We start from the raw sequence: 10,596 nt of genomic DNA, 5'->3' as shown, positions 1-10,596 counted from the left end.
TAATATCCCTGCATAAGTGGTTCTCAAGGTGAAATAAGAAAAATTCATTGAAATCTAAATCGTTTGCAACTCAAGTGATGTTTACATAACAAAATAAGCAGAAAGGTGAATCGAGTCATGTATAAAAGATTCACCAAACCCATGGAAAACTCTCAAATTTGGAAAAGATCAATAACTTGAAAATGGTGCATTTTACAGAGAAAATTAGAGACCAAAGTTAGCGGAAATAACTTTACAACCAAAACATGTGTTTCTTCCACAATTTGATTAACAGAGATTGTAAGTGCACCTGAACTGAAGTGATTTTAAACTTCTCTACAAATTACATGCTTTCTCTCCATGCTTGTCATTGACATAACACCTACACAGTTCAATAAAAAGTGTGTGAAGGCTAGCTGTGGAAATGAAGCCAGATAATGTGTATATATATTTTTAAATTCTAGTTTTACATTTTAAAATATTAATCGATTGCCGACTAATTAAATTAGTATTTTGCCAGTTTTTCATATTTTGGTCAGTTGCGCCAGTGATAAAATAATGTTCGACTAGTTTCCAGCCTTGAAGAGCTGCAGACAACTTTTATTTTCTCCCTTTTGAAATTATTCAGATCGAGTATATTACATCTCGGAGCAAAATTCTACAGGATTGTTGTAGGAGCTACAGTTACATATAGAGCTAAAATAAAAAATGGTATCTTAGCAACGTAAGATGAGAAATATATGGACCAATGGATAAAAAGGTAAAGGTAAAGTGCTCCCCTGTGCTTAGCACCATGCCATGAAGGCGTATAGGGGTAACGCCCCACACTTTCTTGATCCGGTCATGAGTGGGGGTGTTGTGATCAGCATCATGCCCCCAACTGCATTTACCCCCCAGGTACCCATGTCATTCGATGCTGGGTTGGCGCCGGGGCCGCTTCAAACGTTAGAAAAGTTCCCAGATTTGAACAGGCCGGGGATCGAACCCGGGACCTGTAGCATGGTAGTCTGACGCATTACCAATGGATGAGAAGTGAATTGACATATAAAAACCATGAACATCAGGATTCATATCAGAAGGCAGATATTGCGAATGAGACAGTAAATCATGTGGAAAGAATGGAGGATAGGAAGTGCACGAGGAAATTGAATGATAGACTAGAGAGAGAGGATGGCAGGAGCAATAACGGAATGATGAAGCTGGGAGTGGAAGAGGAAAGCAAGGGATATGTCCATTGTGAAGGAGGTCAACGGTCAAAACTATGTTACTTATAACCGGTACATATATACTATTTTACACAATAGTGCTTTGCATAATGAATGCAAGGGTGTTCGTTCTACAAATCATGGGGACTTTGTTTCTCTGTGTAATCTGTTCCCGAGCCCAATCCAAAATTGCAAACCAATGTAAAAAAAAATTACAGGGAATATAAAAAAACACCAGTGTTGGAAATGCTAAGAATATATTAATTTATAAGTTTAAGAAAATACAGTAGGTACAATACGGTTATAAAAAATACATACACGACAGAATATATGTATGTACAGAATACCTTGTTCATTGTTATTTTGGATTTTGATGCTGTGGTCAGTCTTTCTTTAAGTGCATTGATGACAATTGTTTTTTACAGGAATTTCAGCCAGGTCACTGCTAGCGTATAATACCCCATGTGCCTGCTCATGTAAGATGACAATGAAGCAGGCCCGCTGCGAGGTTATTTGCATGCACTTTGTAAAGCAGGACATTTTCCAGCCTGTGCTCTCATTCATTATGCTAGGCACCACTAATTTTAGTTAAAATCTCATTTTACATGTCTTAAGTTTATTACTACCAACCCTTTTCATCAGGGGTTTCTTAATCAAGGGGTCTGGGGGTTTGATACTCAGTTGAGGCACATAGTGGTTAAGATCCTGTATGCCTATCTGTGCATGAAATGGACTTTAAAGATATTTTTTCATTGGTTTCTTTCCATGGAGACACTGAGCAGCATGTTTTGTGAATATATGCTAGTTTCTACTGTAGCATATTTCATTTCCACTGGTACATTGGGATTCATGAGTATTTCCGTGCAAATTGTCCATCACCTTGTTTGTGCACTTTATTTGGCTTGATAAGAACTTCAAGAATTATAAGAAAACTCAAAACCAGCTGTTACAACTTCTGCACCAGCATACATAAAAATCCATCGTTTAAAAAAAACATGATGTAAGAGAAAGTTAATGAAAATAGTCATGGACAATTTGCACGGTAATACTCATTGATCCCAATGTACACATGTGGTACTGAAGCCACTCATGCTCCACAAACATGGCATGGGTCAGAGAAGAGAAATGATATAAGAAAATCTTATGCAGTGGCATATTCTGAAAATTTGACCTGGTTACTGCAACATTATTATTTATTGTATGTATGTGGATTTCATGTGACGTCAGGATGCATACAGCTGCCATATTTGTGGCCAATTTTATTATAGTCATTTGCAAGAAAACATCCACCAGGTAGAGTTCGTTACATCTGCACCAACTGCACGTTTGCATTAAATCACGAATGTCTGTCTTAGTATTTCCCTCCCACCTGCTTGAATTCTGTATGCTTACACATAGGTGAAACACACCTATATTTGTTACATACTAATTAGATGTAATATAAATAAAACACCAATGCAAGTTAAACAAAAACACAAATCCAACAGCTTCAAATTTTCCGGCAATTTCTATATGAAAAAGTTGGTTTACTGCCAGTAACCTAGATCACGTGGGCTAATATGCTTCTGATCTTATGTAAATTTTGCCATAGTTATTGCTTTTGCTGTGCCATAATGCTGGATGTCATCTGAATTTGCATTGTGTATATATAAAGTATGCAGTATATGTATTACCCTTTCTGCATTTGCTCCTCTTATTTACATATGGTTTTTCCTTCATATCACTTTTGTAAGCGTCCCCTGTTTGGAATGGTTTGCATTTGCACATATTAGGCAAATTAATTTTAGGTAGATAGTGATTTGATTTTGTTTGACGGCTTAATGTGATCATTGCAATTATACATATTTTGATAGGTCTATTAAACATATATAAAACAATAATGTCCTGTTCTGTTAAATTATTACATGTGCAGTATACATATTACCTCAGGTGCAGGAGAAGAAAGTATTTTATTTGGGGTAATTATCAGCTTTATATTTGGCTGTTTTTGACCAGCATGCAACTTTTTTTGTGTAATTCTATAGCCTTAATAAGGTATAATTTTTAGAGGTGAGTCTATCTGAGATAATGAACAAACTTGTTTAGATAATGTTACATGGAAGCTCTAGATTTTGTGGAGAGTAACGGTTGTATTAAGTGTTGTGGGTTTACCACATATCCCCACACTTAAGTAATTCTTTAAAAGGAAAGGCACGTGTGTTGATATTTTTGAAGAATTAATGGAAAATGACTTGGAAGAAGAAAATCTAAATCTTCTAACAGTTAAAATAACATATATTTGCAAGTTTTATTTTCATTTATGACAAACTATGCAATTCTACACAGATTGTATATACACCAACATTTGTTTGTTTACATAGACACATGGGAACAATTCGTCCATTATCGTATTCAATAGTTTTTTGTGCAATTGGAGATTGAAGAATCAAAAGACAAATTTCAGCATATAGGATACTCCCTGTGGCAGCATTTGTACCATAGGTTTCAAAACAAGAAAGCAAGGAAATGTAAGTGTGTGTGTGTGTACGTTAAATATAAAATTATAGAAGTTTTCCAAACTATCAATGTGTGTGGAGCAATTTTAATGTCAGTTTGAAGGGTTTCAATCATTCTAGGATACATGTTTTTACTTGTGAAATAAGTTTCTTTTCTGCTACTTGTTTGTACTTTTTCATATTATCATCTGTGTTAACACATATAGCAAATAGTAAAGACAAAAATGCACTTGTAGTTACAAATAGGTGATTTAAATCTGCATAATCCTCATACCAGAGCTGAAGAAACCAAAGACCCTGCCAGGGAAATGAAGATATACCCTTTACATTAGAATGATTGCTGCTACAACTGTTTTAAGCATTGCCATGACACAACTTAAACACCATCGGTCAGTGTGGAAAGTGTTAGGTTAAGCTTGTTCAGTTTGGTTCTCTTAGAATAGGCAAAAAGAATAATTTTTGGGTGTTACTAGAAGAAAATTAAAAATAGTTGTAGCAGCAATACCGATCAATTTTCAAAACCAATTTGCAGGAGAGCCTCCCTGCCTCTGTTCTTGGTATAGTGGTAGTCACCTTGTAATCAAGGGGTACCAGGTTGATACTCGCTTGTTCATAAAGTGGACTTACACTCAAGGGTATATTTCTCGTATCGGACAAACAACTGAAATTTGCTAGTTCATTTAATTTGAATATTCGTACTTATGTATTCTGCATTGAGAAACATTGCTGAAGGTGGCATTTCGCTTATTTCACGGAAATAAGCTCTATTTGCGACATATCGAGTAAGTTTTCTTTGTTTCTTTTTGCCTTCGGTAACACTCAAAATGGCGGTCACAGTTTCACTATCGTACTCGGCATGCAGTGTTTCCACCCCACTGCACCCAAAAATACCTACGTAGCCCCACAAACCATTGACGCATTGCCCCACAAACCATTTCCGGTAAGGTTAGGTTAGGTAGGGTCACGTATAGGTTACAATAGTTAAAAATTGGTTTCGGAAAAAATATGCGTAGCCCCACACACCATTCTCTCATAGCCCCACGAACCATTGACACACAGCCCCACAAACCATTTGTGGAAACGTACCTTCTTCAGTTACAAAAACACGTGTTTCGAAACACTGACCGGGATTATGTCATCACACACAGGCTACATCCACCTGGAAGTAAATGGATGCAAGAGCTTCCGTGCATCGGTCACACATTTATATCGAAAAATAGATGATTTACCGGCAAAATTCAATGAACGATGCGAGAAAACACTTCCCCGAACTTCCAAAAGTCTAAAGAAACTGCATTCAGTAAGTAATTTCTCCTGTAAATTTGAAGAAATCCGTTTGTCCGACGAGAAATTTACCCACTCAAGAGTTAGGTATATCATTGCTTTTAATTTCTCAATTATTATTCACAAGATCTGAAGAAATAAAACTAAAAATAATATAAAATGTGTTAGCTTATTAACCCTCTTGATGTCTTTGAGTACCACTTCCCTGCACTCCCCCATGACACACATGCAATTCTTCAGTATTAAACTCTTTTAATAATAAAATAGGGTAGAATAGAATTTTGCCTTTTTAAATCAATGCCTTCTTGCAGCAACATGGGTACAATGCAAATTTATCCCCAGGAGCAGACAAAACTACAGGGTCTTTTGTAGCCTAGGTGTCCCTGGAGCAGCGGCTAGCATGGTAGAAAGTAAGATCACATGTGCTGGCAAACTGGATGCAACATCCGCATAACTGGAGCGGCTATCTATGTAAGGAAATAATCTCGTACAATTACATTGACAGTTACAATTAAAATGAGTACGTACCTTTTTACAAGAGGTGTTGGAAATGATAACCTCCTACATCCACACATTTTTTAAGGAAATTTTCAGTAACTTATGAGTTCCTCTTCCGAAATTGCTTCAGTTTCTCTCCTCATGTTTTCTTTCAATTCTTCTAATGTATGACTTCAGGTTTAAAAGCTTGGTAGCTCGCCATGCAAACGTCATGGAAATGTCTGTTTCTTGTAGAAGGCACTGGAGGGGTTTTTGAAGAGTACGTACAAATTGTGCTCCAAAGTTGTCTACTTTCTCCTCAGCAAGGAGACCCTGATTCCCAAAATTTGTTCACAATTATCTGAACACTGTCTCTGTGTAAAAGAGGTTCATCTGGGAATTCTCCTGCAAGACGTATTCTAACTTGCCTACAATAATTCCTAATGATGTAAGAGTAGCACATAAAAATGTGTTGTTTTAAATTTTGGGGATTGTCTGGCATTATTAGACTGCAGAAAAGCACCAGTGATATAACTTGACAAGTTTAAAAACAAGATGCTGCAATCTATTGTTTGCGCACCTCGCATCACATTTCCCCACTCCATTGTCTGCGGCAACGTTCGTTCGCAGTGTTGCAATCTGGAGGGAGTGGAATCGTCTGAGAATTTTCAACGAAATTTGAATTAGTATCCCCTCACCTACGCTACCTATTGATTACGCTAAATTCTAAATACATTTTGATATTTTCCCTTTAAACCTTAAATGAATTAAGTTATATTCGGGATATTTCTTACCAGCATAAGAAATGTATGAAATAAAACGATAGAAAAATGAAAAATATATAAGCGATAGAACTGACTTTACCTTCTAAATGTTTTCCAGTTCTCCTTCTTCAGTTTCACTCTCCCACTCATCCGAGTCTGTGTCTACCGATGAATCCGTGTCCGTGTGTGAATCGGCTTCACCAAGTCTAATTATCAGTTTATCTACATGCTCGTCCATAAGTCCATCTCTTTCAAAGTAAGAATCTTCAATTTCTTTTCACGTGTTCACAACATTTAATCCATTTCTGTACAGAATATTCACTAAATAATTTTCCCAGCAATTCTTTCTTTGCGTCCAGTGAATCCGAAATGAATTCCCTTGCCTTACCCTTGATTTCCCCCCACACAAGTTCAATGGGATTTAAGTCTGCGTGGTAAGGTGGAAGTCGTATTATGGTGTGCCCCACGCTTCTAAATTTCGTGTCAATCGCATACTGTTTCGCATAAGGTACACTTTGAATTTTTAAGTAAAATTGCCTTTTGTTCAGATAAAGAAAGATTGGGTTAATCAACGGTGAAATATTGTTCGCATACTGATATCGATAAGATATAAAAGAGGAGCTTGCATTTCAAAAATATGCAGCCAAGAGTAAAGAGCATGAACATTTCAATGCTTTAAGAAAGAACACAGGCAAGCGTGTTATCAGATTGCCTTCTCGTAGTGATTGTTGTCCGATAAACAAATAAACCACCACCCCACTCGTTTTTTTTTTAAAAAAAAAGGCCACTGCTTGATGTCGAATACAGAAAATGAAGTCATTTGCCTGTAGTTTATCTTCGTTATAAACCTTAACGCACATGCGTAATACTACAGTTTACGATAGGCGCACCGCACGAATTTTCAAAGACCGGATTAAATAAAATGAACCACTGATATAATAGGAGCCTGCATGCACCATCACGCTAAACAGTGAAAATCGTGTCATATTTGTTTTAGCTTAATTTTGCTGAGTTGGCACCACTGGTACTCTCAATGCCAGACCAGTGAGTAGAAGAGTGGTGGGGAGGATGACGTAATAGGCAGTGTTCCGCAGTGATCTGCGCATATCGGGACTTAACTTGTCAGGCTATAGATACGTAGTTAAAACAAAACAATCTCAAATACTTGTTAACGCCTTATCACTTCACAAATATGTGCAACTGGACACCAGCTACCTGCATACTGAAGCACTAATGCACCCAGTGCCAAGGTCAGCGTACATCTGTGGGTCTAAATACCGGTAGATACTATCATACTTTCTGGCATGCTAGCTGCTGCTCTGCGGCAACCTACGTTGCAAAAGGTGCTGTACAAATGCTCCTTTCTCTCAGGAGCCAGCATATATTTCTCCTTTCTCTCGGGAGCCAGCATATTTTTTTATTTTTTTTTGTTGCAAATACAGGCTAAGAAAGCCCTGAATCAATTATTGTTTTTTCCCTTCGCATTTCTGTTACTTTTGGATAATTGCAAAGATGAGAATGAGTGATGATATGATGAAATTGATGAAGGGACCTACAAACAACACCCATGCCCAGGCTGCGATTGAAACCTGGGACTCTGGTATCATAGTGTGATATGCTAAACACTCATACAGGCCTCATCTCCAGGAAGATATCAACTCGGTGCAAGCACCGGCACCTATCAACCTGTTGGGTGAGATGAGTCAAGGCAAGGACTTATAAAACCTTTTCCTGCTCCCCAAAAAATAGGCAATAGTGAGGCTGGAGAGTTTGATGAACTAACCGATGCCTAACTATGCACTAGTAACAAGTTATATGCTAAACACACTTGCCACGGAGGTCAGCACAAATCAAACTAATACAAATGTGACTTTAAAATGTCTGTTATTAATTAATTGGATTAAAAGTAATTAATTTTTGCTAATTAATACATCATTGGATTAAAAGTAATTAATTTTTGATAATTAATACAACATTGGATTAAAAGTAATTAATTATTGCTAATTAATACAACATTGGATTAAAAGTAATTATTGCTAATTAATACAACATTGGATTAAATGTAATTAACTATTGTGCAGGAGTGGTCTTCATAAAGAAGTCTCTATCAGTAACAGCATAAACAACATTCTAATATGGCCGACTCTACCAACGATGTGAAATCTATGTCTCATGTGGCAACACTGTTGTGCTCTCCACCCTGAAACTCCCAGTACATTTCCCCAACAATGTTTACCTCTGAACGAGTCAAACCATATCAGTAACTTGTTAAGTACAGATCGACACGGTAGCTTTTTGGTCAGAATATGGGGTCAGTGAGACCAGGTAGTTCGGTTTATGTCTGAATCACTCCGGTCTGTAATACCGTGTGGTTTGAGTTGTGTATTTATGGATTTTTTTTTTTTGTTCCTTTCATTGTATTTTAGTGAACAGTGTTTCCATGACACAAGAAAGAAAGTGAGTCATTTTCTGAATCAAAAACTACAATGTTGACTAAACATTACGGAACTATTACAAAATGAAGAGTCTGATCTCGAGGATGACGTTGTTGAAAGAGCTGATTATGAGACAATCGATAAAAAATCATCTACGTTCAGAACCCTGACTATGACACTGGCTCATGCAACCATGCAAGTGGTATATATTACGAAGTTAATATAAAGATCCAATGTGGGAGGATAATGATTATGCTAGATATTATTTTTCTGTGTAAACACTATAAAGCAAGTTTTAGAGTCGAGCCCACTCAACGTTGTTTCAAAAGTCACTGCTACTGGTTCTCTTTCAGAATATTGTCAACATAAAAGGTAAGGTTGTCCTGCAATTCACAATGTCATGGAGTAACATAGGAGGTAATGCCCCACATATTCTGAAACTTTTCCATAGTGGACATGATGTGTCCCCAGGTACCCATTGATTAGAGGCTGCATGAGACCCAGAGCCAACTTTTTCAGGATTGGAAGAGTTTCCACCTTATATCAATCATCCCAGGAATGATTGAACCTAAGTCTCCTGCATGGGATGGGAGTCAGATGCCCCACTGGAACAGGGCAAGAGGTGAGTGGCTCTCCTGGAAAAGAGTTGCACATATAATTTCATTTCAGTCATGGCAATTTGAGCTAATTAACTGATAATTTCCAGTGAGACTGATGCAATTGTAACAAAAACAACTTCAAAATGAAGCACTGTTTGGGAGAAAATTCTGTGCCCTTGGAAAAACAAAGTAATCAACCCTGTGTGCAATATTAAAAAGACATAACTTTTGCTAATCACGTCCATGAGGATTAAACAACATTAATGAGTGGACCAAAGGCACCTGCAGTGGGTGACCAGGGATGCACTTGCCCTTCCGAGATATCTGGAAATAATAGCTTGGGGAAAGGTGTAGAAATGTTTGTACCCATCAATATGCAGAAAATGCAGTGGTTTGGGGAGGATGCCTATCTGGTTATTTTATGAGAATGTTCATAACTGGGAATATCACCATCCCCCCTTTCCCCTCTACTTGGAAGAGTGCTGCACCAGAAGAAAAATCCTGCGGCTGCCCTTGGAAAGGTCACTCCCAATGAAACGCTAATATCATTGCAAGGATTCGAACCTGGACCGGCTCATGCCCCGTGCCGAAATCTTGGGTTCAACACTACTCTTCAGAAAAATTATGTCCAAAGAGGAGTTCTAACAAAGCCGCCTGCAGGATTTCTTCCTGGCAGAAGTGCTGCAGAACCCAAAGTGGTATCTGGATTGTATCACTCCAGTTAAGAAATTTTTTATAAAGCATCTCTCAATACAATAATTACCTTCCACTCACTGCACTTTCTCCATGTTGATCCTTCCAAGCATCCCCACATTTTCCCAGACTGAAAAGAGCAGCCTCCTCCCCCAGCTAGGAATTTCCATTTCGAGACCTGGGGGTGCAGAGTATCCTGCCCTTCAGTCATAATAACTTAATTTTACGTTTCGTTATTATTTTTCAAAATCGAAATTGAATTTAGAATGCCTTGTCGTTGTTGTCAAGTTCAGATTTTAATACAATATCTAAATAGAAACTGGATTCGATTTGCATCCTTTCTATAAACAAATCACTTTGTGCATGAGCAGTTTTTTTTTCTTTTGTACTTTTTCACGATGCACAGATATCAAATGGAGACCACTTAATTTGCTGCTTTTCACAGCACCCTTAATTTATTTATCCATGTTTTCACGTTACAATCTCAACATTTGAATTTCATAAAGTTTTTCCTGATACCTCAGAGGGAGCAATTGCCCCTTGGCCCCTCTGATTGCGCCCATTGGTTCTTACCTTTAGACTAAAATTTACTCTCCTATTGTAATTCCAAAATAAAAACTTATATTACAACTTTCTTTATTAGCTATTCGTCTCTCTCTCTCTCT

Source organism: Lepisma saccharinum, chromosome 16 (genome assembly GCF_977018435.1).
Source record: "Lepisma saccharinum chromosome 16, izLepSacc3.1, whole genome shotgun sequence".
Taxonomy (NCBI): domain Eukaryota; kingdom Metazoa; phylum Arthropoda; class Insecta; order Zygentoma; family Lepismatidae; genus Lepisma; species Lepisma saccharinum.
Note: the sequence above shows the minus strand (reverse complement) of the source record.